The sequence below is a fragment of the Lontra canadensis genome, unplaced genomic scaffold, assembly GCF_010015895.1.
Source record: "Lontra canadensis isolate GAN:19392208 unplaced genomic scaffold, GSC_riverotter_1.0 scaffold60, whole genome shotgun sequence".
NCBI lineage: Eukaryota > Metazoa > Chordata > Mammalia > Carnivora > Mustelidae > Lontra > Lontra canadensis.
The window spans coordinates 3,611,543-3,625,379 of NW_022631054.1; the positions used below are offsets into that span (position 1 = coordinate 3,611,543).

Genomic DNA, 13,837 nt, shown 5'->3' on the forward strand with positions numbered 1-13,837 from the left:
ACAACTAGTAGCCCAGCCAAGTTGATGCATTTGAAAAACAAAAATATACCTGACCTCCAAAGTTACTCAGTCTTTGAAACAATCTTCATGTTCCCAACCCTTCAGGCTCAGTGACTGTGCTATATTATAAACTAGCTTCCAAAAAGGGCATACTCATCAACCTATAATCAGAATAATGATTCATTCATACCAGGTGTGAATGGTAGTGCTGTCAATTGAATTGGGAGATAGATGTGCTGTTGCTGATGAGTTGGCAGTACATACCATATATAAATAAATCAAATGTTAATATGTCCATAGCTTGAAAATCCTCTGGGACATATGGATAAAGATTATAATAGGTAGTTGGAAATGCAGATAAGAAAATCTGTAGTGGTGGGAGCTAGAAGTAAAAGTATGGGAACTCCTCAGTATACAAATTCATATTTGAAACTATAGAAATGGAAAAACTTCTTTACGAATAGTATTTAAAACAGGAATGAGGAGGATAAAGCCATTGGGAATACTAGCATTTAAGGACAGAAGAAGGACCAGTAAGCAGATAATGATTATCACAGGCAGTATGAGAGCTAAATAATGGTGTCCGGGAACCCAAGGGAGGAAACATTCATAGGGTAGATAATTTCACAGTTAAGCAGTGGGAACTTTTCCAGTAAAATCAAGAATAAAGCAAGGATATCAAGGCGATGATATTTTAGTAATTTTGTGTTTGCTAACCTCTATTCTTCTTACAGGTTTCAGTCTACATGTTACTTCCTTGAGAAGCAGCATTTGACACCCTTCTCCCTCCCCATATCCAGCCATCCCCCAAGTCTGAATTAGGTATTTCATAGCACAGTGTACTCCCCTGTAATATAGCACGTGTTCCTCAGCATTATAAGTGTTTATTGTTCTTTGTCTCCTATTAGAATGAAAGCTCCACAAAGCTAGGGACTGTCCATCTTAATCACCAGTGTACATACCCTGCATGCTTAGCACAGTTCTTGGTCATATTAAGCAAAAAATGAATAGATAAAACCAAGAACATAGAGGAAGAGCATCCAAATATCCTGGAAAGTTAAAAGAATATTTGGACAAGTAAGTGGTACAGTGAGATCAAGAGGTTGAATTGAAAAGGAGGTACACATAAATAAGATTTTGAGAGGTCTCTAAATAAAACTTGATTGAAAGACAAGAGAAAATCTAAATGAATGAAATTGAGAAGACTCAATTTGATAAGATGTCAGTTTTCCCAAAATTAATCTGTAAATGCAGTTTTAAATAAAATCTTAGGGACGCCTGGGTGGCTCAGTGGGTTAAGCCTCTGCCTTTGGCTCAGGTCATGATCTCAGGGTCCTGGGATCAAGCCCTGCATTGGGCTCTCTGCTCAGCAGGGAGCCTGCTCCACATACACACACACACACACACACACACACACACACACACACACACGCCCTGCCTGCCTCTGCCTACATGTGATCTCTGTCAAATAAATAAATAAAATCCCAGCAGGGTTTATCATGAAACTTAATCAGTAAATATTAAGGTTTATATGGAAAAATAAGTTGCCAAGAAAAGCCAATATAATTTTAAAGAAGAATAAAGAAGGAGGAATTGCCCTCTTTATTTTAAAACTATAACAGTTAGTATTCCACACTGCTTTAAGTTCAGGGACAGACAGATCAGTGAAGCAGAATACAGAGACCAGAAATAAGCCGTATGTATATATGGAAACCTTGTAAAATGTCCGGCAGCATTTCATATCATTGAAGAACAAGAATTATTAATAAATGGTGTTTATACAGTTAACTACATGAGAAAAATAAATTAGAACCATTCCACATCTCATCCAAAATCTATTTCTAAGTGTATTTTAATCCTAAATGTGTAATGCAAAACTTTGAAATGCTTTCTTTCGAAATTCTTTTAGAAGAAAATAAGATAATTACCTCTAATGTTGGACAAAATATAAAATGTATAAATCAGAAGATAATACTGATAAGCTTGGCTACATCAAAATTTAAAACTTGTATGTTATAAAGGTGATCATAAACAGTTAAAATGCTAGGAGAATATTTGTAGTACATATAACCAAGAGTTTTACAAAATATAAGAACAGGTAGTTCAGAAAAGAGGAGACCCAAATGATCAATAAACACATGAAAATCAGATTCTCAAAAAAAAAAAAGAAAAGAAAAAACACCAGATTCTCAAATTCATTAGTGATTAGCAAATGAAATTAAAAAGTTTCCATTTCAAACCCATCAGATTTATAAAAATTAAAGTCTTTTTTTTTTAAATATTTATTTATTTGAGAGAGACCAAGATGATGAGAGAGCATGAGCGGGAAGAGAAGCAGACTCCCTGCTGAGCAGGGGCTCGATCCCTGGATCTTGGGATTGTGACCTGAGCTGAAGGCAGACGCTTTACCAGTTGAGCCATCCAGGTACCCCAAAATTAGTCTTAAATCAAATGTTAGTGAGGATACAAAGTTAAAGGAACTCACACACTATCTGTAGTAATATCATTTGGTATAGCTACTTTGGAAAGCAGTTTTCAGTATCTAGAAAGGATGAAGTAAAGATTAAATTACACATATCTTAAAACCCATAATAATATACCATAGAGATAATCTGGCATATGTACTTGAGGCATCATTTGTTAATAGCAGAAAACTGGAAGTAGCCTAATTCCTTATCAGTGTTTCCTTGGAGGCATTCTGAATGCATAAATTGTTATAAAATATTGTGGTATACTCTATGACAGTTAAGTGAGTGTACCAGATCTACACGTATCAGCACAAATTATCATCAAAAACAATGTTGAGGTGGTAGCAGATACTAAAAGGATAGGTTATCATTTTTGTAAATTTAAAACAGAACAAAAATATATACTGAGTGCATACAGGTGCAGTAAAATTATCAAAACATAGTTGGGACAAATGGACACCAATTTCAGAATAATGGTTCCCTTTAAGAAGAAAGAAGGAAGAGGGATGGAATAGATTGGTTGGCATAGAATAGATGGACCTAAGGGCTGTATGTTTCAAGAAAAATGTGGGAGTATGTTTATTTTTTGTGAAATAGTATGTATTTACTATCAGAAGATGGATAGCATTTTCAAAAAAAGATCTGTGGTATATTAATGAAATGAAAATACAGCTTAGGGGCACCTGGGTGGCTCAGTGGTTTAAAGCCTCTGCTTTCAGCTTAGGTCGTGATCCCAGAGTGCTGGGATTGGGCCCCGCATCAGGCTCTCTGATCAGCAGGGAGCCTGCTTCCACCTCTCTCTCTGCCTGCCTACTTGTGATCTCTGTCAAATAAATAAATAAAATCTTTTTTTAAAAAAAGTAGAAAGAAAAAAAATACAGCTTAGAAGTTGAAATGAGTTTGCTTTTTGTTGTTGTCGTTAAGATTGTATTTATATATTAGAGCAGAGCACGAGAGAGAGTATAAGCAGGGGGAAGGGGAGGAGGGGCAGCCTCCCAACCCAGCAGGGAGCCAGCCCATTGTGGGGCTCAATCCCAGCACCCTAGGATCATGACCTGAACCAAAGGCAGACGCTTAACTGACTGAGCCACCTAGGCACTGTGCCTAGGGTTTTTTAATTGTTTTTTAATTACTTTTTAATTGCCAGTAAAATGTAGTTGCTGCTGTGAAAATTAATGAGTGAAAATATTGCACTGACCACCTGATTTGCTTATGTTTCCTTTTTTTTGTTTTTGTGTGATTTGATTTGTGATTGATACCAAGCATCCCTTGTGCTTAGTATATTGCACTGAACAAAATAGCCCTTGTTGAACTTGAAATCTACTGGAAAAGACTAGTATTGATCAATACAAATATTATGAAGGAGAAGTGCTGAGTACAATGGGAGCATATAACAGGGATCCATTCTAGTCTCAGGGTTTGAGGAACATGTTCTGAAGAAGTGACAGATTCCCTTTAGGGGAAATTGGTAGTGGAAGTAAGAATGGAAGAGTGAAGGGCGCCTGGGTGGCTCAGCTGGTTAAGCAACTTCCTTTGGCTCAGTTCATGATCCCGGAGTCCTGGAATCGAGTCCCACATCGGGCTTTCTGCTCAGCAGGGAGTTTGCATCTCCCTCTGACCTTCTCCCCTTTCATGCTCTGTCTCTGTCTCTCTGTCGAATAAATAAATTAAATCATTATCATTTAAAAAAAAAAAGAATGGAAGAGTGAAGAGTACTCTTAAGTGAGAGAGCAGTTTAATTCTGATTATGTGACGTAATCCTGTCTTCAAAATGATTGTTTTTTGTGGTATTTAATACTCCCCCAACTATGTAATTAGACTTAACTGTAATTTTACCAAACTAAGACTCAAAAATATATATATATATATATTTTTTTTTTATTTAAGATTTTTGAAATTTATTTAACACAGAGAGAGATAGAGGTCACAAGTAGGCAAAGAGGCAGGCAGAGGGATACGGGGAAGCAGGCTCCCTGCTGAGCAGACAGCCCAATGTGGGGCTTGATCCCAGGATCCTGGGATCACGACCTGAGCCGAAGGCAGAAGATTAACCCACTGAGCCACCCAGGTGCCCCTCAAAAATATTTTTTCTTCGCATTTCATCATCTCTGAAATTGGGAGATCTCTTACAGTTGATGGTTGTCACAGTTTAATTGGCAGGTTTCTTTTTTAGGATACATAAAATACTGATTTACCTTCCCATCACTGGTGTCTTAGAGTCAGTGAAATGTGGAATATATTTTTAATTTAGCCTGGATTTAAGCCAAACCCACTTGCAGCTTCCATTTTATTACATTTTTAAAAACATCACAGTGAATGTGTGGTATTTATTAGTAGTTGTTCACTTAAGATACTTTTATTTACCACTCATTATATACCAGATAGAATGCTAAGCATTTTACATTTATTATCTCATATAAACTCTACCACAGTTGTATGAGTTAAGTTTAGAGAGAAAAAAATCTCTATAAACTTTCTCTCTCTAAATTGATTTTCTCTTTCTAAAGATCACATAGTTTTTATTTAATATTCATGTTAAATAATCTGTATATTTGTGAAAAGTTTAGAAATAACAGAAGTAAAAGCAATGAATTACCAAAGTAATAATTAATAAAAGTTTATTATACACGCACCAAAAACAGTTTGCAAACCGGTAGCTTTCAAGCCAAAACATGGAATGAGTCTCAGGAACATATTGTTATAAAGCAGTTTATATAGAGAGAAAGCAGTAAATGTTTATTCTTCAGTGATTGGTTATAAAATTAGAATTTTCTTAAATGATAGGGAGTTGTTCAGTGGTTATTTAATATCAAACTTGGGAAACAATTCTTTTGTGGGTTTTTTTGTTTTTGTTTTTTTTTGTCTTTTTTTCCAGTGTAAGTTTTGCTTATGATTTTCAGAGGCATGAGCAAGAAATGACCCAGGCCAAGTTAGTCTTGCAAGATAAGCTATATTAAGCTTTGTTTGTATGGCTAAACTGGTTTTGTCTGCTCGGGAATTTTCAAGGCTGGTGTCCATTTGCTTTTGATTTTAACAATGTAGTATAACCTAGTAAACCTGTATTAGAATAAAACCGTAGCTTATATTTAAGGCTCAAGGTCACATAGTTTACTTTTAAATGGTAGAGGTCAACTTCTGACTCCAAAGTTATGTCCTTAATATTCACAGCTCTATACTACATCCCTTAAGAAGCAGAATTCCTAGCAGACAGATCTCAAACTGAGGACATCTGAACTGAGAAATATGATGTTATCTTTATTTACTTACTGTGCTTTTTATTAAGAATAGCCTTCTGTAAAACATTCACTGTTTTGCTCCTGGAAGAAAATGGAATATATAAATTATTGTAGAATTTAGTAATTGTAATTTATTCTGCTTCAGAGTCAAAAGTTCACCCAGAATATGCTTCCTTTGCAAGGAAAACAGACTTCTAGTAAATATTACAATATTAGTGTTGCTTGCTTCATATATTTGTCTTGAGTTTGGGTATAAGATCTTTAGGACTAAGAAATAATTTATATTATTCAAATTAGTCCTTACTCAAATTAGCAATAGATCAAAGCAGAACATTTCTTGAGGGTGTAATGAGAGTCTGATTTCAGGCAGCAGGACAGGAACTTTATCAACATATGGTCTAGCCAGGCAAAGTAAATATATCTGTGTCGGGCTTACCCAGACTATCCTCATATTACAAAAGCAGAATAATGGCAGCAGAAATCTTGATGACAGTCTTCATCCAATCTGTTTCTTGATTCACAGTGTTTCAGCTCATTGAGTATGCCATTCATATTTGGTACACAGCTGTCCTCTTAGAATCTCATATCACTATCCCTCTGGAGAACTTTATCTTTTTCCTTTATTGATCTTCTGTTTCCTATATCCTTTTTCTCTCTGCCCCTCTTTCCTTTTTTTTATTGTTCAGAAGCTTTGTGAGAAAAGGACAGACAAGACCAGAGGGTCATAGGGGAGGGGAAAAATGAAACAAGACGAAACCAGAGGGGGAGACAAACCATAAGAGACTTAATCTCAGGAAACAAACTGAGGGTTACTAGAGGGAGGAGGGTGGGAGGGATGGTGGCTGGGTGATGGACACTGGGGAGGATATGTGTTATGATGAGTGCTGTGAATTGTGTAAGACTGGTGATTCACAAATAATACATTATATACAAATAATACATTATATGTTAATAAAAATAATACATTATATGTTAATAAAAAATAAATAAAGTTTCATGAGAAAAGATATACAAGAGGCAAATATTGTGACACCTTACACACTATAACACAAATGATAGTTTAGCTGGGTTTCTGTGTCAGAAATAATTTTCCTTCTAAAATTTGAAAGCAGTATTCCATTTTTGAAATAGCTTTAGTGAGATTTTTTTGTACATACCATAAAATTTACCCATGTAGGTATGTATCCGTTGTCTTTTTGTTTCATTTATTTTGCTTTACTTTCTGGAAATTTCCTCAGCTGCTTCTTTTAACCCTTTACTCACTTTTTTCATTTCTGCTATCATGTTCTTTTCTAGCTGTTGTTTTTTATTTCCTGAACGATGTACCGTAGTCTTCTTGTTTCGCAATTGCAGTATTCTCTCTTAGCTCACTGAGAATGATTTATTTTGGACTTTCCTTTTTTCTACACATGTTTATGCTTCGCCCAGACTCCTTTTGTTTTGATCTCTGCCTTCCATGTTGGAGGCTTTCTTCAGGTATACACTGTCCTTAATTATCTACATGTGTTTCATTGGGAGTCTAAAACACTGACTAGATGCTCTGAATGCATCAGTGGGGCCTGTTGACTTTGAGCTTCATCATAGGGTGATTTCACTGTGCTGTTGTTAGGGGACCTGCATTTGTATCCTCAAGTCTCTTTGTTTGGTTGGTCAAGTTACTCAAAGATGAGGGTCTTCTGAGCTTCTGCCTCAAGGTTAACAGTCTCACTGTCTACATTCTAGAAGCCAAATTGGACATTCTGGTTGGGAGAAGGTGTGCATTCAGCATTTAATTGTTTATAGTCATTTAATCCCTTGTTTTTGGTACAGTCCTGTGCCCACAACTATGCCTGCCCTGCTCCCTCCAAAGAGTGTTTCCTTTATTTTTTCCAGAGAATAAACCTCCAGATTTATGCAGGGATGACAAAGGGGCAGTTGTTCAGCAATGTGGAGTTAGGGGATCTAGGACTCCACCTGCTTCTCAAATAGCTTTCCTCTTTATTTTTTGCACCTTCCCATTCTGTTACTAGTTCAGAGGTACTTAGTGCTGCCACTTCTCATATCTTTCAAAGATTTTATCTTTCTTTGGTTCTTACATTTCCCAACATAGCCACCTCAGGATTTCATTTTCTTGGCTCTATTATGTCAGTTACAACCTGTCCACTTGCTTTTCATCTTCTAAAATATTAACGGACTTCCTGTTTTCTGTTCTCCTAAGATTATCTGTCTTTTAAAATTCCTCACCATGGTTATAGTAGAGTTTGGGGATTGCGGAAGGAATGAAATGAGCTGCTTGTTGGTAATCTGTTGTCTTAACCCAGAATCTGTTCTTAAAGAGCAGAGGCTTTGTCTGGGTCATCTCTAAATTTCAACCCATAAGGGAGTCCATACAGTACAGTAGATATTTAATAAATGTTTACATGGTTGATTAAGTCTTGTTTAACATCTATAAAACTCGGTTGATAGCAAGTTTGTGATGAAAGCCTAGCTTCTTGCCACATGGATCTCTCTATAGATTTGGTTAAGTGTCCTAACGATATTGTGGGTGTCCTTCTCTGGAGCAAGTAATCCATGATAGAGCAGGTAGAAGCTATAATGACTTTAAGACCTAGCACTGAAAGTTACATTCTGTCATTTTCATAATATCCTGTTAGTTACACAGATAGTTATACTTAGAGTAGGAAAGACTTACACAAAGGTGTGAATCCCACAAGGCAAGACTTACTAGGGACATCTTGGAGGCTGGTTATCACACAAAGTTTCCATCCAAAGTTAAAGAACAAATTGGGGTGCCTGGGTGGCTCAGTCGGTTAAGCAGCTATCTTTGGCTCAGGTCATGATCCTGGAGTCTGGGATTGAGCCCAGAATCGGGCTTCCTGCTCAGCAGAAAGTCTGCTTCTCTCTCTCCCTCTGCTGCTCCTCCTGCTTGTGCTCACTCACTTGCTCTCTCTGTCAGATAAAAAAATCCAAATTAAGTAGAAGTTAAGAAATAATAAAGATCAGAGCAAAAATTAGTTAAATAGAAAATAGTACAGAAAATGCATGAAGCCCCTTGGTTCTTTTGATAAAATTAATTAAATCCTAGCAAGACTAATCAAGAAAAATAGAAAAAACAGATTATTGGCATGAGGAATGAAAGAGAGGGTATCACTAAAGATCCTTCAGAATTGAAAGGTTAATAAGGAAATGTTATGAACTTTATACCAATTAATTTGATAAACAGAACTTTATAGATATTGATTTAGAAGAGTAATCTGAATAGCTCCTTTTTTTTATTTTTGTAAGATTAATTTATTTATTTATTGGACAGACAGAGATCACAAGTAGGCAGAGAGGCAGGCAGAGAGAGAGGAGGAAGCAGGCTCCCTGTGGAGCAGAGAGCGCGATGAGGGGCTCAATCCCAGGACCCTGGGATCATGACCTGAGCCGAAGGCAGAGGCTTTAACCCACTGAGCCACCCAGGCAACCAGGCACTCCACTGAATAGCTCTTTATTAAGTTCATTATCCCTCAAAAACTCCAGTGATTTAACCGGTGGATTTTATCTAACATTCAAGGAAAAATAGTACCAATCTTTCACAAATTCAGAAAATAGAGGAGGAAAGACTTTCCAACTCATTTTATGAGGCTAGTGTACCTATGATACAGACACTTGACAAAAACAATATAATCCTCTCAATAGACAGAAAAATCATTTGACACATTTTTAACATTCTCCTGATAAAAATTTGCAGTGAACTAGCAATAAAAGGAAACTTTAACTTGATAAAAGCATGTAGAAAAACATAATGGTCATCATTATAAAAGGTAAAAATGTTTAATGCTTTTGCTCTTAAGATAAAAAACAAGGCAAGGATACTTGTTTTTCACTGCTTGATTCAACATTGTGCTAGAGGTCCAAACTAATGCAATAAGGCTAGAAGAATAAAGACATAATATTGTAAAGGAAGAAATAACACTGCCCCTGTTTGCAGAAGACATAATTCCCTACGTAAAGTATCCTAATGAATCTATCCCAAAAAAACTCTACTGGAATTAATAGATGAATTTAGCAAGGACACAGGATGCTAATAGCATGTACAAAATTCAGTGTAAGCAGTATAATAAGAAATAATACCTGCATTCACCAATTAGAAAAATAAAAATACCATTTATAATAATACCGAAAAATGTAACATTTAGGAATAGATCTAAAGAAAGATGTGTAAGGCTTCTATACTGAAAGTTACAGAGCTTTCCTGAGAAAGACAAGGAAGATATAAATAAAGATAACCATGTTCTTAGATCAGAACACTCAAATTGTTAAGATGTCCATTCTTCCGGGGGACCTGGGTGGCTCAGTGGGTTAAGCCTCTGCCTTCGGCTCGGGTCATGATCTCAGGATCCTGGGATCAAGCCCTGTGTCGGGCTCTGCTCAGCAGGGAGTCTGCTTCCCCATCTCTCTCTGCCTGCCTCTCTGCCTACTTGTGCGCACGCGCTCTCTCTCTCTCTCTCTCTCTCTCTCTGTCAAATAAATAAATAAATAAATAAAATCTTTTAAAAAAAAAAAAAGTCCATTCTTCCATGAGGCTCCCGGTGGGTCAGTCAGTTGAGTGTCCAACTCTTGGTTTCCACTGGTGTCATGGTCTCTGGGTCCTGGGATCAAGCCCTGCCTGGGACTTTGCACTCCACTGGGAGTCTGCTTGGGGATTTCTCTCCCCCTCCCCCCTTCCCTGCTCACACACTAGTATTCTCTCTCTCTCTCTCTTTTTCTCTTCCTCTCCCCCTCTCCCTCCTTAGAACAGATGAATAAATCTTTTTTTTTTTTTAAGTGTCCATTCTCCCCAAATTGATCTGTAGACTCAACACAGCCCCTATGGAAATTTCATCAGATTTCTTTTTAAATATGAGTTGATACTCTGAGTGTTCATAAGATTTATATGGAAATACAGAGAACCTAGAAGAGCCAAAAACATTTTGAAGAAGCACAAAGTGGGAAGATTTATTACTACCTGGTTTTAAAGATATGCTATAAAGCTATAGTAATCAAAACTGTGATGTTGGAGTAAAGGTAGACATGTAAATCGGGTTACAATAACTCGATTTTACTCGATATATAGTAATAACTACAGATACTTGATCTTTTTTTTCCTAAGATACTTGATCTTAGATCATCATAGGCTGAGAAGTAATTAGAATAGATATAGAAGTAGGCCCGCTCATGCGGTTGATTGATTTTTTTTTTAAGATTTTATTTATTTATTTGACAGACAGAGATCACAAGTAGGCAGACAGGCAGGCAGAGAGAGAGGAGGAAGCTGACTCCCTGCTGAGCAGAGAGCCCGATGATGCGATGCAGGGCTCGATCCCAGGACTCTGGGATCATGACCTGAGCTGAAGGCAGAGGCTTAACCCTATTATTAAATATTATAACTATTATTTAATAGTTATTTTAAATATGGCAAATATCTGTTACTTTCTTCTTCATATCTGTTTTTTTTCTGCCATGTCTTTTGAAATAGTAAAACACAAACTTAAGAATTCTAATCTCTTTTTCATGGAACACTCTCCCGTAAAACCTCTTCAGGGTGTTAGTTTACATCAACGAAATGACTTTGCCTGGAATTAAGACCAGTTGATCAGTGAACAAATGACATGAGTAGACAGTTCTCTGTTGAGCTCCTGTCATGTTCTGAATACAACTTGGTACTTTGCATTGAATCTCTACCCTAATGCTATGAGTAGTTTTACAGATGGACAAATAAAAATTCAGAGAAATAATTAGTGTTACACCTAGGATCAAAATCTATTTTATTTTAAAGCCTGTCCTTTTTTTATTATTCTAACACTGCTACCCCTGAAAAGAAGAAAATTAACTTTGTTAAAAAACAAACATGCAACAAACAATAAGAAATTAAAGGATGTATTTCCAATAACAAAAATTCTATCATTTATTAATCTGTTAAAAGATAAATGACAGTTAATAGAATGTATTATAAAACCTTAATGAAATTTAAATGACTTTAATTCCAAGATCTGTGTTGATAAATCAAAAGTCTTTCCCACCGGTATTCTAGACATAGTCTCTTTTTATGAATTTTTTTTTCCTTAGTTGTAGATTATGCATATTTAGATACTGGCAGTCTAAGTAGTAGATAATATCTCCTTTTCCCCCAAAGCCCTCTCAGTAATACCTGTATTTTATTTCTGTTTTATTTATCTGAATTCTAACACCGGCCTAATCAATTTTAATTATATGCATATACTCCAAATTTAGCCATTCTACTAACAGATATTTTGGTGGTTTCCATTCTTTTTACTATTAAAAACAATCCTAAATAAGCATTCTTACTCCTCCGTCCTTTTGCAAATAGGGAATCTAGAGTGTATTTCAATATAGTGGAACTGCTGGACTAAAAATTAAGCATATGTTCAAATTTATTATATGTTTCTCTTTGTTCTCCTAACTGATTGTATCACTTTATATCCCTTCAGAGCTTTCATTCTTCCATTGGCTTGTTGCCAGTTTGTGTTCTAGGTCTTCAGATTCTTTGCCTATCTTGAATAGTGTAAAATGATAGGTCAGCATTGTTATGTGTATTTCATTAACTACACATAAGATAATTCATGAAAATTTAGACATTTTGACATTTAGATTTCTCTTTTATGAAATGCCAGCTGATGTCATTTGCCACTTTTATTGTTTTATCTTGATTGTAGGAACTCATTACATATTCTCAAAACTGTTTAAGATATAACACATGTCCTCTACCAATCTATAGCCTGGGGTTTGGTTGTTTTTTGTTTTGTTTCTATTTTTGTTTTGCTTTGTTTGTGGGTTTCTTTCTTACAGTTTTCTTTCATCGTTTGTTTTCTTACAGTTTTTTTTATAGTTAATGTATTTTAAGAAATTCTTATACTTTCAGTTGTTTATAATTTTTGTATCTTGTTTAAGAAATTCTTCCTTAGCTCTAAGATCATAAAGATATTCTATATTTTCTTCTAAATGTTTATTTTTCTTTTCATATTTAGTTCTCTGAATAGGAATTTGTATATAATATGAGGTAGGCATTCAAGTCTGATCTGCTGCTGTGAATCTGTCCTCACTGTCTCTTGACTTCAATAGGATTATAACAAATCTTGATGACTGGTAGGACAGACCTTAGTCTTAAAAATTGTCTTGATTATTCTTGTTTTGCTGCTTTTTCATGTTAATTTTAGGATTTTCTCCTTAATTTCCAGAGGTCAAGGGGGTTTATATCCTGTCAGTATTTTGATTGAAATTGCTTTCAATTTGCAGATTAATTTGGGAATAATTTACATGAATAGGGCATATTGCTCCATTTTTTAAATCTTCTGTAATACCTTCCATTAGTAAAGATACCTATTCCTTCTCCCCCAAAAAAGATACCTATTACTTCTCTAGGTCTTATATGTATTTTATTTGAATTCATCCCAAGTCCTACTGTTTTTTTGTTTTAATTTTAACTTGTATTTTTTTGAATTACATTTTAAGCTGATTGCCAGTATATACAAGAATGTAACTTGTTTTCATATAGTGATCTTTTTTTTTTTTTTAAGATTTTTTTTTTTTTATTTGACAGAGATCACAAGTAGGCAGAGAGGCAGGCAGAGAGAGAGAGAGGAGGAAGCAGGCTCCCCGCAGAACAGAAAGCCCGATGTGGGGCTTGATCCCAGGACCCTGGGATCATGACCTGAGCTGAAGGCAGAGGCTTTAACCCACTGAGCCACCCAGGCGCCCCTTCATATAGTGATCTTAAGTCTAGCACCCTTGCTGACCTCTCATTAATTCTCTGATTTGTCTTTAGATTTTATTGGGTTTTCTGTGTAGATAGTCATATTGTCAAGAAGAGTAATTTTCCCTTCTTAGTCTTTTTACCTTTTATTTCCTAACTTGCATTACTGCACTAGGTAGAACTCCCTAATAAATGAAGTTGAATTTACCATAGTTTTGTTTTGTTTTTAAGATTTTATTTATTTATTTGTCAGAGAGAGAGAGAGCATGCACAAGCAGGGGGTGTGGCAGGCAGAGGGAGGGGCAGGCTCCCTGCTGAGCAGGGAGCCAGATACAAGGCTCAGTCCCAGGACCTCGGAATCATGACCTGAGCTGAAGGCAGAGGCTTTAACCCACTGAGCCAACCAGGCGCCCCTTTTG

The 13,837-nt window shown here is 36.0% G+C and overlaps 1 protein-coding gene across 12 annotated transcripts in view; it reads left to right on the top strand.

Annotated features, from left to right (window-relative positions):
• Nucleotides 1–13,837, top strand: part of LOC116879208 (protein argonaute-3) — a 120,652-nt gene that overhangs the window by 61,497 nt on the left and 45,318 nt on the right. Inside the window, exon 1 of one of the 12 annotated variants that reach the window (XM_032877243.1) lies at nucleotides 571–822. The exons of 10 other annotated variants lie outside the window; for them this stretch is intronic. The gene's annotated coding sequence lies outside the window, so the exon portion shown is untranslated. Of the gene's footprint in view, nucleotides 1–570; nucleotides 823–13,837 lie in introns of those variants that run through there. One more of the 12 variants, XM_032877244.1, reaches the window with a different exon arrangement.